The sequence below is a fragment of the Eriocheir sinensis genome, chromosome 8, assembly GCF_024679095.1.
Source record: "Eriocheir sinensis breed Jianghai 21 chromosome 8, ASM2467909v1, whole genome shotgun sequence".
In the NCBI taxonomy this organism is placed as follows: Eukaryota; Metazoa; Arthropoda; class Malacostraca; order Decapoda; family Varunidae; genus Eriocheir; species Eriocheir sinensis.
The window spans coordinates 6,526,362-6,541,416 of NC_066516.1; positions in this window are offsets into that span (position 1 = coordinate 6,526,362).

Here is a 15,055-nt window from a genome sequence, read left to right on the forward strand (position 1 = left end):
TAAAGAGCCAAATGATGGAGGAACATTTTGAGATCAACAAAATTACACGATTTCTTAAACTTCTTTTTCTAAAAATATTTTTCTAAAAAGTGTCCGAATCATACCGGCTCTCCCCTATATTGGAGAAGGTATATGGAGAAGGTGAGGGAGAGGACTGGAGGACTGTCTGGCACGGTTACTGGTTGAGGACGAAGAAACGAGAGAGAGTGGGAGGGAGGGGTTGTAGGGATAGATGGTGAAGGGGAAAAGGAGGGAAGGAAGGGAGGTGAGGAAAGACTGGCAGACTGGTTGTTATGTTGGTGGGAGAAGTGATGGGAGGAGAGAGAGAGAGAGAGAGAGAGAGAGAGAGAGAGAGAGAGAGAGAGAGAGAGAGAGAGAGAGAGAGAGAGGGAAATAGGATGGTCACATGGATGGCGTTTAGGGGGTAAATATCCCATTCCCTTTATGATATTAGACAACTTTTGACGCTTCTCTTGTGTTTCCGATATGTGTGTGTGTGTGTGTGTGTGTGTGTGTGTAAGAGGAGAGGAATAATAGAAAGAGAAGTGAAGAGGGAAAAATAGAAGAAACAGCTGCTAGATGATGCTGTCCTTCTGATCATAGTTCCGTACTTTTTACATGTTCTCGAAAGAAAATTACTTCCTAATGTAACAAGTGAAAAGAAGGTGCTCCTTATAAACAATGACATTTGGGAATCACGAATGTCATAATCTAATATTTGTTGGAGCGTCGTCATCCATGTTGTCAGGAACCTGGACATTTCATATATGAACTTAAGCAAACCAATCACAGGGAAGCATTGCAAGGCGAAATTGCTGCGTGGAAGGAAACAGTGCAGGGACAAGCAGGAACAACGAGAGCCCCAAGGCGGTAGGGTTCCCGCTTTCCACACCATCTTTCATTCACATCTTAGTCTTACACAAACTGCAACAACGGCTTTCACCGAGTAGGTAAAAGATTATAATATTTCGCCTCCAAAAGTTCTTCGCCCGAACCTTGAGGCGGACGGGAATGTTTCTTGCGCGGGGTCCGAAGAGGAGGAGGCTGCCGGCCCTGGCCCAGTCGAGGAGCAGGCCGGCGACACCTTCGCGGAAGGGGCCTCCTCCACTGCCCCCTCGTCTCGAGACATTCCGTTGCTTAGACGCCAGTATACAAATGAGTCCGTAAACGATGCCAAATACGTAGAGGACTCAGCCAAAAAGAAACACGACTCAGCACAAGAAACACAAGACTCAGCAAACAAAACCATAGTAACAGTCACCTCAAATAACCCAAAACGAGGTGGGTGGGTGAGTAGGTTGGTGGGCGGGTGTGGAGGAAGAGGGGAGGGAAGGGAGGGGGAATAGGTGGGTGGGTGTATTGGTGGGTATAGGTAAAGAGGGCAGGAGGAGGGGAGGGGCATGGAGGCTCGCAGTGGGGGTAGGTCTTTAATAACTACCTTCCCGCTCACCTCCCTCCCTCCCTACCTACCTAAATACCTACCTCCCTACAACCTCCCTACCTACCAGCCTGCCAACCAACCTCCCTCTCTCCCTGCCTCTCTCCCACACGCCTGCCTACCATCCTACCCGCCCACTTGCGAACCTGCAACACACCTCCCTCAAAACACACTGACTGGCACACACAAACACAAGACTGAGTCCCTCAAAACACAATGACTGGCACACAAACACGCAAGACTGAGTCCATTAAAAACACACTGACTGGCACACAAAACGCGCGGGTCCGAAGAGGAGGAGGCTGCCGGCCCTGGCCCAGTCGAGGAGCAGGCCGGCGACACCTTCGCGGAAGGGGCCTCCTCCACTGCCCCCTCGTCCCGAGAACAATGCGCACGTAAACGATGCGAAACACGTAAAGAATGCGCCCGTAAACAATGCGAAACACGTAAACAATGCGACCGTAAACGATGCGAAACACGTAAACAATGCGACCGTAAACGATGCGAAACACGTAAACAATGCGCCCGTAAACGATATGAAACACGTAAACAACGCGACCGTAAACGATGCGAAACACGTAAACAATGCGACCGTAAACGATGCGAAACACGTAAACAATGCGACCGTAAACGATGCGAAACACGTAAACAATGGGACCATAAACAATACGAAAAGCGTAAACAATGCGACCGTAAACGATGCGAAACACGTAAACAATGCGACCGTAAACGATGCGAAACACGTAAACAATGGGACCATAAACAATACGAAAAGCGTAAACAATGCGACCGTAAACAATGCGACCGTAAACGATGCGAAACACGTAAACAATGCGACCGTAAACAATGCGAAAAACGTAAACAATGCGACCGTAAACGATGCGAAACACGTAAACAATGCGCCCGTAAACGATGCGAAACACGTAAACAATGCGACCGTAAACGATGCGAAAAACGTAAACAATGCGACCGTAAACGATGCGAAACACGTAAACAATGCGACCGTAAACGATACGAAACACGTAAACAAAGCGACCGTAAACGATACGAAAAACGTAAACAATGCGACCGTAAACGATGCGAAACACGTAAACAATGCGACCGTAAACGATGCGAAACACGTAAACAATGCGACCGTAAACGATGCGAAAAACGTAAACAATGCGCCCGTAAACGATGCGAAACACGTAAACAATGCGACCGTAAACGATGCGAAACATGTAAACGATACGGATTTATGCTATTCGTTGTTGTTATTATTATTATTGTCATTATATGTATTCCGTGTGGTTAACAGTGATAAATGAATGACACCTATGTAAAATATAGATGGATTACCATTAATTAACCTAGGGTTATGTTACTATATTTGTATGCTATGTTTGCTTCAGTATTACACGATGCCAGTGGTTAGGTTCATCACATTAAGGAACTTGTTTATCCCAAAGCATTTCTTCACACTGTGGTCTTGCAGCAAGCAGTACTGGGGAAACAGTTGTTATGTCCCGGCAGTTAGCCAATCGGAGCATATACACAACAAATAGGATGTATAAAAATACGCTTTAAAACAAATCAGCTTTTATTTGTTATTGGCGTCCATGACAAACTGTCTGAGGTGAAAGCTGCATACAGACTCGTAGCCTGAAGAAAAAGTCATATTGCTTCAAATAAAATTCATGAATGTATAACAGTATACAGGTAGCAGTAGACGCATGCACACATACGCACACACATATATACTCGAAGAAACTTCTTTATTTTTTATTTTTTACAGCAAAGGAGTCAGTTCAAGGGCATAAAAAACGGAAACAAATATGAAAAAAAGCCCGCTAGTCACTGTTCCTATAAAGAGTTAGAGGAGTGGCCGAAAGATAGGTCAATTTCGGGAGGAGAGGTGTCCTGATACCCTCCTCTTGAAAGAGTTCAAGCCGTAGGCAGAAGGAAATACAGATGAAGGGAGATTGTTCCAGAGTTTATCAGCGTGAGGGACGAAAGAGTGTAGATGCTGGTTAACTCTTGCGTAAGGGATTTGGACAGTAAAGGGATGAGCTTGAGTAGAAAGGCGTGTGTGGCGAGGCCGCGGGAGGGGGGGAGGCATGCAGTTAGCAAGTTCGTAAAAGCAGTCAGCATGAAAATATCGATAGAAGATAGAAAGAGAGGCAACATGACGGCGAAATTTAAGAGGTAGAAGACTATCAGTAAGAGGAGGAGAGCTGATGAGACGAAGAACCTTAGACTCCACTCTGTTCAAGAGAGCTGTGTGAGCGAATTCCCCCCACACGTGAGATGCATACTCCATACGAGGGCGGACAAGGCCCCTGTAAATGGATAGCAGTTGTGCGGGGGAGAAGAACTGGCAGAGAGGGTACAAAACGCCCAACCTCAAGGAAGCTGATTTAGTAAGAGAGAGGATGACCAAGAGTCAGTTAGGAAGGCAAGGAGATCATCAGTAGAACGCCCCTTGCGTTGAATCTTCCTGTTAAGGATTGATTCAAAAGCTTTAGATAGACAAGAAAGTAAAGCTATGGGACGGTAGTTTGAGGGATTGGAACGGTCACCCTTTTTAGGCACAGGTTGTTTGAAGGCATACTTCCAGCAGGAAGGAAAGGTAGATGTTGACAGGCAGAGGCGAAAGAGTTTGACCAGGCAGGGTGTCAGTACGGAAGCACAGTTTTTAAGGACAATAGGAGGCACTCCATCAGGTCCATAAGCCTTCTGAGGATTGAAGCTAGAGAGGGTATAGAAAACATCATTCATAGGAATCTTAATAACAGGCATAAAGGAGTCAGAGGGGGCATGAGTAGGAGGAATATGCCCAGAATCGTCCAGAGTGGAGGTTTTAGAGAAAGTTTGAGGGAAGAGTTCAGCCTTAGAGATAGATGAGACGGCGGTGCTGCCGTCAGGACTAAGGAGAGGAGAAAAAGATGAAGAAGTGAAGTTGGAGGAGATGTTTTTGGCTAGATGCCAAAAGTCCTGGGTAGAATTAGAAAAAGCAAGGTTTTGGCATTTTCTATCATTGAAGGAGTTTTTGGTGAGTCGAAGAATAGATTTGGCACGATTCCGGGCAGAAATGTAAAGATCATGGTTAGCGGGAGTTCGAAGGCTCTGGTACCTTTTGTGAGCTGCCTCTCTATCTTTGACAGCACGAGAACAAGCGTGATTAAACCAAGGCTTGAGTAGAGAAAGTACGTGGAATGTATGCCTCCATTCCAGAGACAATCACCTCTGTGTTGCGCTGGGCACACACAGAGGGGTCTCTATCCTGGAAGCAGTAATCATTCAACGGGAAATCGGAAAAGTACATCCTCATGTCGTCCCACCGAGCTGAAGCAAAATGCCAGAAGCATCGCCTCTTCGGTGGGTCCAGAGGGTGTACAGGAGCAATAAGACAAGATACAGAAATAAGGTTGTGATCGGAGGAGCCCAACGGAGAGAACAGTTTGACAGAGTAAGCATAAGGGTTAGAGGTAAGGAAAAGGTCTAGTATGCTGGGCCGGTCTCCAAGACGGTCGGGAAGACGTTTAGGGTGCTGAACCAACTGCTCTAGATCGTTGAGGAGAGCAAAGTTGTAGGCTTGTTCACCAGGCTGGTCAGTGAAAGAGGATGAAAGCCAAAGCTGGTGGTGAACAATGAAATCTCTCAAGATGGAGATTTCAGCGATGGGAGAGTGGGTCAAGATGTACTCCACTTTAGGGTTCAGGTAGTCAAAGAATTTTACATAGTTGGTAGAGTTAGGTGAGAGATAAATAGCACAGATGTATTTAGTAATAGAATGGCAATGAAGTCTTAGCCAGATGGTAGAAAATTCTGAAGAGTCAAGGTCGTGGGCACGAGAGCAAGTGACGTCGTTGCGCACGTAGACGCAACATCCAGCTTTAGATTGAAATTTAGGATATAGTAGGAGGGAACAGAGTAGAGACTGCTGTTAGTAGTCTCAGAAACCTGTGTTTCGGTGAGGAAGAGAAGGGAAGGTTTAGAGGAGGAGAGATGGTGTTCCACAGAATGAAAATTAGAGCGAAGACCGCGAATATTGCAGATATTGATAAAAAAAAAAGAGGTTCGAGGAGTTATCAGGACACCTCTCAAGTCGGCAGCCAGAAGGGGAGTCCTCCCTGGGGGAATTTGTGGTCCCCCTCCCAGGCGGGGACTCCGAGGCATTGTTTTGGTACCCCATTTTAAATTTTGAATTTTGGGAAAAGGTGTGTGTGTTGTGTGAATGTAGTGTGGTGTGGATAGAGAGAGAATCCGTCTTTAGAGAACATGCTGAAGTTTGGAGGGCTTCAGCACCCTCCTCACTTCCCATATATACCTCACCGGGAGTGGCTTGCGCCCGTTCGGTAGGCGTCTTCCTACCTACTCCAGCCATATCCTGTCCATCCACCACCCTTGTCAATGACTGCTTGAAGTCGTCGTCTCATGTTTCTCGTGTGGCGTCTAACAAGGTCTGGCTTACCCCGGAATACCTCCCAAATAAAACCTCACGAGCGTGAGGCTAAAGTTCCGGAGATGTGCGCTCTAACTGAGGCTCCCGCGTGTTTACCATCGAGCCTCAGATATTTTCAATGGGGTTGCAATCTGCCTCCTTACTAGTCTATGGCAGGAATTGGAACTGAGGGTGGTCCTGGAATATCACTGTCCATGAATTTATCTAATCTATTTTTGAATGTGACAATTGAATTGTCTTTCACCACATGACTGCTCAGTCTGTTCCATTCATCTCCCACTCTGTTAGTAAACCAATTTTTGCCTATGTCCCTGTTGAATCTGCATTTATCCAGTTTAAACCCATTACTACGTGTCCTACCCGGTTCTCTTACCAGCAGAACCGTAGTACACGTAGTTATGGGTTTAAATTGGATAAATTCAGATTCAACAGGGACATAGGCAAAAATTGGTTTACTAACAGAATGGTAGATGGGTGGAACAGGCTGAGCAGTCATGTGGGGAATGCCAATTCATTTGTCACATTCAAATATAGATTAGATAAATTCATGGACAGTGATATTAGGTGGGGTTATATTCACTGGAGCTTAGGTTCAAAGAAGCTGCCTTGTACAGGCCCACCGGCCTCTTGCAGACTCCTACGTTCATATGTTCTTATGTTCTTCTGTAATGTCAGCGCAAGGACTGTCAGACGACGATTGCACAGTGAGGAAGTGCATCACAGGACACCAGCAACAAAGGAATTCCTGACGGACCAGCATCGCGAGGGGCGACTTCAGTTTGTCGAGCAGTATGTGAGCTGCTAGGAAGAATTCTGGGAATGCGTTATCTGGACTGATGAAAAGATGTTTGTGTCCAGGTGTCACGGCAAACGACATTGCAATGCAACCCCATTGAAAATATCTGAGGCTCGATGGTAAACACGCGGGAGCCTCAGCAAAAGCGCACGTCTCCGGAACTTTAGCCTCACGCTCGTGAGGTTTGGGAGGTATTCCGGGGTAAGCCAGACCTTGTTAGACGCCACACGACAAACATGAGACGACGACTTCAAGCAATCATTGACAAGGGTAGTGGATGGACAGGATATTGAGGTAAGAAGTTTCTTCGAGTATGTATGTGTGCGTATGTGTGCATGCGTCTACTGCTACCTGTATACTGTTATACATTCATGAATTTTATTTGAAGCAATATGACTTTTTCTTCAGGCTACGAGTCTGTATGCAGCCTTCACCTCAGACAGTTTGTCATGGACGCCAATAACAAATAAAAGCTGATTTGTTTTAAAGCGTATTTTTATGCATCCTATTTGTTGTGTATATGCTCCGATTGGCTAACTGCCGGGACATAACAACTGTTTCCCCAGTACTGCTTGCTGCAAGACCATAGTGTGAAGAAATGCTTTGGGATAAACAAGTTCCTTAATGTGATGAACCTAACCACTGGCATCGTGTAATACTGAGGCAAATATAACATACAAATATAGTAACATAACCCTAGGTTAATTAATGGTAATCCATCTATATTTTACATAGGTGTCATTCATTTATCACTGTTAACCACACGGAATACATATAATAATAATAACAACAACGAATAGCATAAATCCGTATCGCTTACATGTTTCGCATCGTTTACGGTCGCATTGTTTGCGTTTTTCGCATCGTTTACGGTCGCATTGTTTGCGTTTTTCGCATCGTTTACGGTCGCATTGTTTACGTTTTTCGCATCGTTTACGGTCGCATTGTTTACGTTTTTCGCATCGTTTACGGTCGCATTGTTTGCGTTTTTCGCATCGTTTACGGTCGCATTGTTTACGTTTTTCGCATCGTTTACGGTCGCATTGTTTACGTTTTTCGCATCGTTTACGGTCGCATTGTTTACATGTTTCGCATCGTTTACGGTCGCATTGTTTACATGTTTCGCATCGTTTACGGTCGCATTGTTTACGTTTTTCGCATCGTTTACGGTCGCATTGTTTACGTTTTTCGCATCGTTTACGGTCGCATTGTTTGCATTTTTCGGATCGTTTACGGTCGCATTGTTTACATGTTTCGCATCGTTTACGGTCGCATTGTTTACGTGTTTCGCATCGTTTACGGTCGCATTGTTTACATGTTTCGCATCGTTTACGGTCGCATTGTTTGCATTTTTCGCATCGTTTACGGTCGCATTGTTTACATGTTTCGCATCGTTTACGGTCGCATTGTTTACGTGTTTCGCATCGTTTACGGTCGCATTGTTTACGTGTTTCGCATCGTTTATGGTCGCATTGTTTACGTTTTTCGCATCGTTTACGGTTGCATTGTTTACGTTTTTCGCATCGTTTATGGTCGCATTGTTTACGTTTTTCGCATCGTTTACGGGCGCATTGTTTACGTGTTTCGCATCGTTTACGGTCGCATTGTTTACGTTTTTCGCATCGTTTACGGTCGCATTGTTTACGTTTTTCGCATCGTTTACGGTCGCATTGTTTACGTGTTTCGCATCGTTTACGGGCGCATTGTTTACGTGTTTCGCATCGTTTACAGTCGCATTGTTTACGTGTTTCGCATTGTTTACGGGCGCATTGTTTACGTGTTTCGCATCGTTTACGGTCGCATTGTTTACGTGTTTCGCATCGTTTACGGGCGCATTGTTTACGTGTTTCCCATCGTTTACGGGCGCATTGTTTACGTGTTTCGCATCGTTTACGGTCGCATTGTTTACGTGTTTCGCATCGTTTACGGTCGCATTGTTTACGTGTTTCGCATCGTTTACGGTCGCATTGTTTACGTGTTACGCATCGTTTACGGTCGCATTTTTTACGTGTTTCGCATCGTTTACGGTCGCATTGTTTACGTGTTTCGCATCGTTTACGGTCGCATTGTTTACGTGTTTCGCATCGTTTACGGTCGCATTGTTTACGTGTTTCGCATCGTTTACGGGTGCATTGTTTACGTGTTTCGCATCGTTTACGGGCGCATTGTTTACGTGTTTCGCATTGTTTTACGGGCGCATTGTTTACGTGTTTCGCATCGTTTACGGTCACATTGTTTACGTGTTTCGCATCGATTACGGGCGCATTGTTTACGTGTTTCCATCGTTTACGGGCGGATTGTTTACGTGTTTCGCATCGTTTACGGTCGCATTGTTTACGTGTTTCGCATCGTTTACGGTCGCATTGTTTACGTGTTTCCATCGTTTACGGGCGGATTGTTTACGTGTTTCGCATCGTTTACGGTCGCATTGTTTACGTGTTTCGCATCGTTTACGGTCGCATTGTTTACGTGTTTCGCATTGTTTACGGGCGCATTGTTTACGTGTTTCGCATCGTTTACGGTCGCGTTGTTTACGTGTTTCGCATCGTTTACGGTCGCATTGTTTACGTGTTTCGCATCGTTTACGGTCGCATTGTTTACGTGTTTCGCATCGTTTACGGTCGCATTGTTTACGTGTTTCGCATTGTTTACGGGCGCATTCTTTACGTGTTTCGCATCGTTTACGTGCGCATTGTTCTCGGGACGAGGGGGCAGTGGAGGAGGCCCCTTCCGCGAAGGTGTCGCCGGCCTGCTCCTCGACTGGGCCAGGGCCGGCAGCCTCCTCCTCTTCGGACCCGCGCGTTTTGTGTGCCAGTCAGTGTGTTTTTAATGGACTCAGTCTTGCGTGTTTGTGTGCCAGTCATTGTGTTTTGAGGGACTCAGTCTTGTGTTTGTGTGTGCCAGTCAGTGTGTTTTGAGGGAGGTGTGTTGCAGGTTCGCAAGTGGGCGGGTAGGATGGTAGGCAGGCGTGTGGGAGAGAGGCAGGGAGAGAGGGAGGTTGGTTGGCAGGCTGGTAGGTAGGGAGGTTGTAGGGAGGTAGGTATTTAGGTAGGTAGGGAGGGAGGGAGGTGAGCGGGAAGGTAGTTATTAAAGACCTACCCCCACTGCGAGCCTCCATGCCCCTCCCCTCCTCCTGCCCTCTTTACCTATACCCACCAATACACCCACCCACCTATTCCCCCTCCCTTCCCTCCCCTCTTCCTCCACACCCGCCCACCAACCTACTCACCCACCCACCTCGTTTTGGGTTATTTGAGGTGACTGTTACTATGGTTTTGTTTGCTGAGTCTTGTGTTTCTTGTGCTGAGTCGTGTTTCTTTTTGGCTGAGTCCTCTACGTATTTGGCATCGTTTACGGACTCATTTGTTCACTGGCGTCTAAGCAACGGAATGTCTCGAGACGAGGGGGCAGTGGAGGAGGCCCCTTCCGCGAAGGTGTCGCCGGCCTGCTCCTCGACTGGGCCAGGGCCGGCAGCCTCCTCCTCTTCGGACCCCGCGCAAGAAACATTCCCGTCCGCCTCAAGGTTCGGGCGAAGAACTTTTGGAGGCGAAATATTATAATCTTTTACCTACTCGGTGAAAGCCGTTGTTGCAGTTTGTGTAAGACTAAGATGTGAATGAAAGATGGTGTGGAAAGCGGGAACCCTACCGCCTTGGGGCTCTCGTTGTTCCTGCTTGTCCCTGCACTGTTTCCTTCCACGCAGCAATTTCGCCTTGCAATGCTTCCCTGTGATTGGTTTGCTTTATAAGTTCATATATGAAATGTCCAGGTTCCTGACAACATGGATGATGACGACGGGCTGATGAAGTACTCACGCCAGACGCGTTAAACATTGTGGTTACCGCTTGTGTCGCAACCTTTCCCTTCCTGGAAACACGTTACCTCAAGAGTTCAGGGACACGAAGAAGAAGAAAATCAATTCATGTCGTGTGCCGCTCTCTCCACTGTAACAAGGGTGTAGTATATGATAGTAGTAGTAGTGGTAGTAGAAGTGGTATTATTATTATTATTGTTATTATTATTATTATTATTATTATTATTATTATTATTATTATTATTATTATTATTATTATTATTAGTAATTATTCATATTGTTGTAGTATCCTCTCCACAAGTATGTATAACTTTTCCTTACCACCTCTCTCTCTCTCTCTCTCTCTCTCTCTCTCTCTCTCTCTCTCTCTCTCTCTCTCTCTCTCTCTCTCTCTCTCTCTCTCTCTCTCTCTCTCGGTGGTCACACTTAACATATGAACCTGCTCTTAATTTTTTTAAAGCAACAAAGAAAACTCGCTGGAAAATAAGGAATAATTAATTATTTTCAGGCACACAGTAACCTAGCTAACTATCTTAAAACGTCCTATGCAATAAGTGTACTTAACTGTAGGTGAGCGTTTTAACCAGTTATATGCCTGCTCGGCTTGCCTGCCTAACTATTTCGTAGCGCCTATGACAACAGGTGTAATGTCTATCAAACTAAAGAAGCCTTAATTATTTGCACATGAAGTATTCATTCTGAAGTAGAAAGTATTATGAATTCATATAAACCATGATAGTAAAATTATAATATATAATGATTCGGGTCTGACGAAAATTCAGTATTTCCATGAAACAATAATTCAGTCCTGTTATCACTTATAATCTATCCCTCCCAACGTACGAGCAGCTCCTGTCGCCTACCAAGTCCGCCGTCCCTTGCTCCTTCACTCCTCCCCTTCCCAACACCCTCCTGGTCTTCACCCCGAGGCCCCGCTCTGCCTCCTCCTGTAGCAACATCTCTCATATTATTGCGCCAGTGGGAGAGTTCCACCGTTTTCAGATTCACCGTCAGGTAAAAGGTGGTCACAGCAATTCTTTGATTGTAATCATAGGCAATGATAAGGTTATAATGGTTTGTTATCCTGGCCGTCAGAAAATATCATATGGTTCTTGAGGGTTATCGAGTCACGATTACAAAGCATGTGTTGCATGTGATTAAAATACGAATATATTGTGGAATATAAGTCATATTCCATAATCACCAAACGCTTTTGCACTGTCAGGCGGGACATGGCTTACACACCACCAACAATCCTACACAGAAGCAACAATAATAACCGCGTTCGATTCGTCCCAGCGACTGATCGAAGCAAACCTGGTGAAGCTTCATGCTCATCAGTGTTACCATGTCCAGAGAGCAACACACCCCCTCGCGGGTGGCTGAGGTGTTTCTGTTCCATGTGTCCACCACTGTACGACATATTTGATGTCAGGGGTGTTGCGGAGTGTGCCCGCTTGATGGCAGAACCAGTGTAGCAGCCTTTCCAGATGTGTGATAATCATTCCAAAAATACGATAATCAAATCAGCGTTAAAAAAATCGATTTACCCCATAGTCTTCTTGATTTCCCCTTTCAACTCGCAAAGAAAACATTAATAATTATCAGTATTAACAATAACTATAATTGGATATCGTTATTTGTATGCGTGCGACTGTTGTGAGTAGTGGCGGATCTAGAAAAAAAAATAGGGAGGGGGCACTTGGCACTCGGCTCGCAACCGAAATTTCTCGGATGAATAGAGATTTTGGGTTCTATTCCCGGGCAGAGTGAGAGTTAAAAAGGCTTTCTCTCTTTACACCCCAGCCCCTGCGCCTCCCTGGCTGAGTGGTTTCTGCGACCGCCTACCTCTCCTCGGGGCACTGGTTCGAGTCCGATTAGGTGCCTTCGGCACAGCCCACCCAGCTATTGCTCCTGATCATCCCTCCTTTCGGGTTGGTCGATAAAGCGGTACCTGGGGAAACTTGGGGAAGGTAAATTGTGGGAATCCTGACGGCATAGGGCCAAGTGTCCCTGGAATAGTGGATACGAGTCCACCACAGGCTCAAAAGGTCAAGGAGGCGGAAATGAGCACTGATGCAACGCGCAGCAATATCGCATGCTCCCCACTTTACCTACGAGTATTGCTTTATTAAGCAGACACAGTAGGCTAGTTTTTGGGTTACTAATTTTCCCATCCCAGCCTGTCCTCCATATTGTACTTCTGAAATATGTTAGATTACAAGAGGAGCTTCATTAGCTTTATTTGTGAGATGAATGTGGAAGAGAGGCTGGAGGAGGAGAAAATATTTGCTCTTGAGTTTACTTACACGATGTAATTTGTATTAGCAGTGCTTTGGTAAATAAAAAATAAATAAAAATATTTGTGAAGTGTTGAGCCACAGTAATGTATTAGATAACATTAAGCTACTTCTTTTTAGGAGGAACTCACTGGTACATTAAAACTAATTAGTACTTCTCTGTATCATAAGGGACACAAATTTTATGACAAAAGGAATGACTAAATAAATAAATCAATCTCTCTCTCTCTCTCTCTCTCTCTCTCTCTCTCTCTCTCTCTCTCTCTCTCTCTCTCTCTCTATGCCCAGGTCCCCCCCCCCCCCTGGATCCGCTACTAGTTGTGAGTAAAAAAAACTGTAAATACAGTGTTCTGAGTTCGACAATCTGGTAACGTCGTACTGACCTGTCTTCCCCTCAGCCCTCAGTTCAAACGATAACAACCGCCTGTCAAAGTCATGACCCGAGGAGTCCGCGTTCAACCGGTGATACAGTGTCCTTGGTGCTGAGGAAGTTTCACGTGAACTCTACACGTCTTACCATGTGCCTGCTGCCCTACGTAACACCCAGGAACTCCCCGCAGGAAGAAATAAAGGTAAGAAGTCCACCTCCACCCCACTGAGGACCACCTCCACCCACTCTCACTCACTCCAATAGGTACAGAGACATCGGTATTTCTCATTCATTTTCTCACTTTAAACTAGCCAAATTAAGCCAAACCAGGTGTAGTAGTAAAATCATTCTCACATCATATTCATCACTATCATCTTCACAATCATCACCACCATCGTCATCACCATCATTATCATCTTAACGTTTTAGCTCAATCAACCGTTTAATATTCTCCCTTCGCCTCTCTCTCTCTCCTCCCCTCCTTCAACGGCCCCCTTCCCCCGCTCTCCTTTCCCCCCTTCCTCCTTCCCCTCTCTCCCCTTGATCTTCTCTCCCCTTTCCTTCTCTCCGTTGAAGTGGCTCTCGTAATGTGAGTGTTTTTCCCACTGCCTCTTGAACGGAAGGGCGTGGGGGGAAGGGGTGGGGGGGCTGGTCAGGGAGGGGGCAGGGTAATCTAATATTTACGGAGTGCACTGAGGGGGGAAGGAGGGGAAAGGGATGAGAGAGGGAGGGGAGGAGGGAGGGATGAAGGGGAAAGTGAAGAGGAGTGGAGAGGCTAATGATATATTTTAAATGATATTCTTTTTTCACATCCCAATATTACGCGGGTTTTTTGTTTTTCTTTGCTTTTTCTTTTCCTTTCTTCTTTCTTTCTTTCTTTTTTTTTCTTTTTCTGTCTTCCTTCCTTTCTTTCTTTCTGTAATGTATGTATGTATGTATGCATATATTTGTTTGTTTATTAATTTATATATCAGGCTTATCAATTTTGATTATTTTGTTCCTATTTACTTATCTATCTACTTACTTATGTGATTTATCGATTTCTGTTTATTTATAACCCTTCGTTTGCTTCATCGACGAGTTATATTATAAAATTTTTGGCGATGTTTGTTTCCTTGGAGAATTTTGGGGCGAATTGGCGTCTTGTTATTGTCATTCTTGCTATTATTGTTCTTGTAATTGTTGTTGTTGTTGTTGTTGTTGTTGTTGTTGTTGTTGTTGTTGTTGTTGTTGTTGTTGTTGTTGTTGTTGTTGTTGTTGTTCTTCGTCTTCGTCTTCGTCTTCTTCTTCTTCTTCTTCTTCTTCTTCTTTTTCTTTTTTTTTTCTTCTTCTTTTTCTTTTTCTTTCTTCTTTTTCTTTTTCTTATCCTTTTTTTTTCTTCTCCTTCTTCTTTTTCTTCTTTTTTCTTCTTTTTCTTCTTCTTCTATATGTAATCACCTTTACCATTATTACTATCAATGTTATAAGCAAACAGACTTCTGGAGCTTCGGAGGCACTCACGCAGGGTTCAAGGTGTGCTAATTACTGTTAATGAAGTGTACAGGTAGTTAGATGGCGCGTAATAATTAACTCCCTCCTAGATACTCCAGATGGGCCGCCGTACCTAACATCTTCTCCACCTCCTCCTCCTCCACCTCCTCCTCCTCCTCGTCCTCCTCCTCATCATCATCATCATCCTTATCTTCCTCTTTTTCTTATTACTGTTGCTATTATTATTTTTATTCTCGTTATTCTTATTCTTATTTTTTTCTTTTTATTGCTATTATTATCATTATTATTTATTGATGGTGGTTCTAACGGTGCTACTACTACTACTACTACTACAACTACTACTACTACTACTACTACTACTACTACTACTACTACTACTACTACTACTACTACTACTACTAC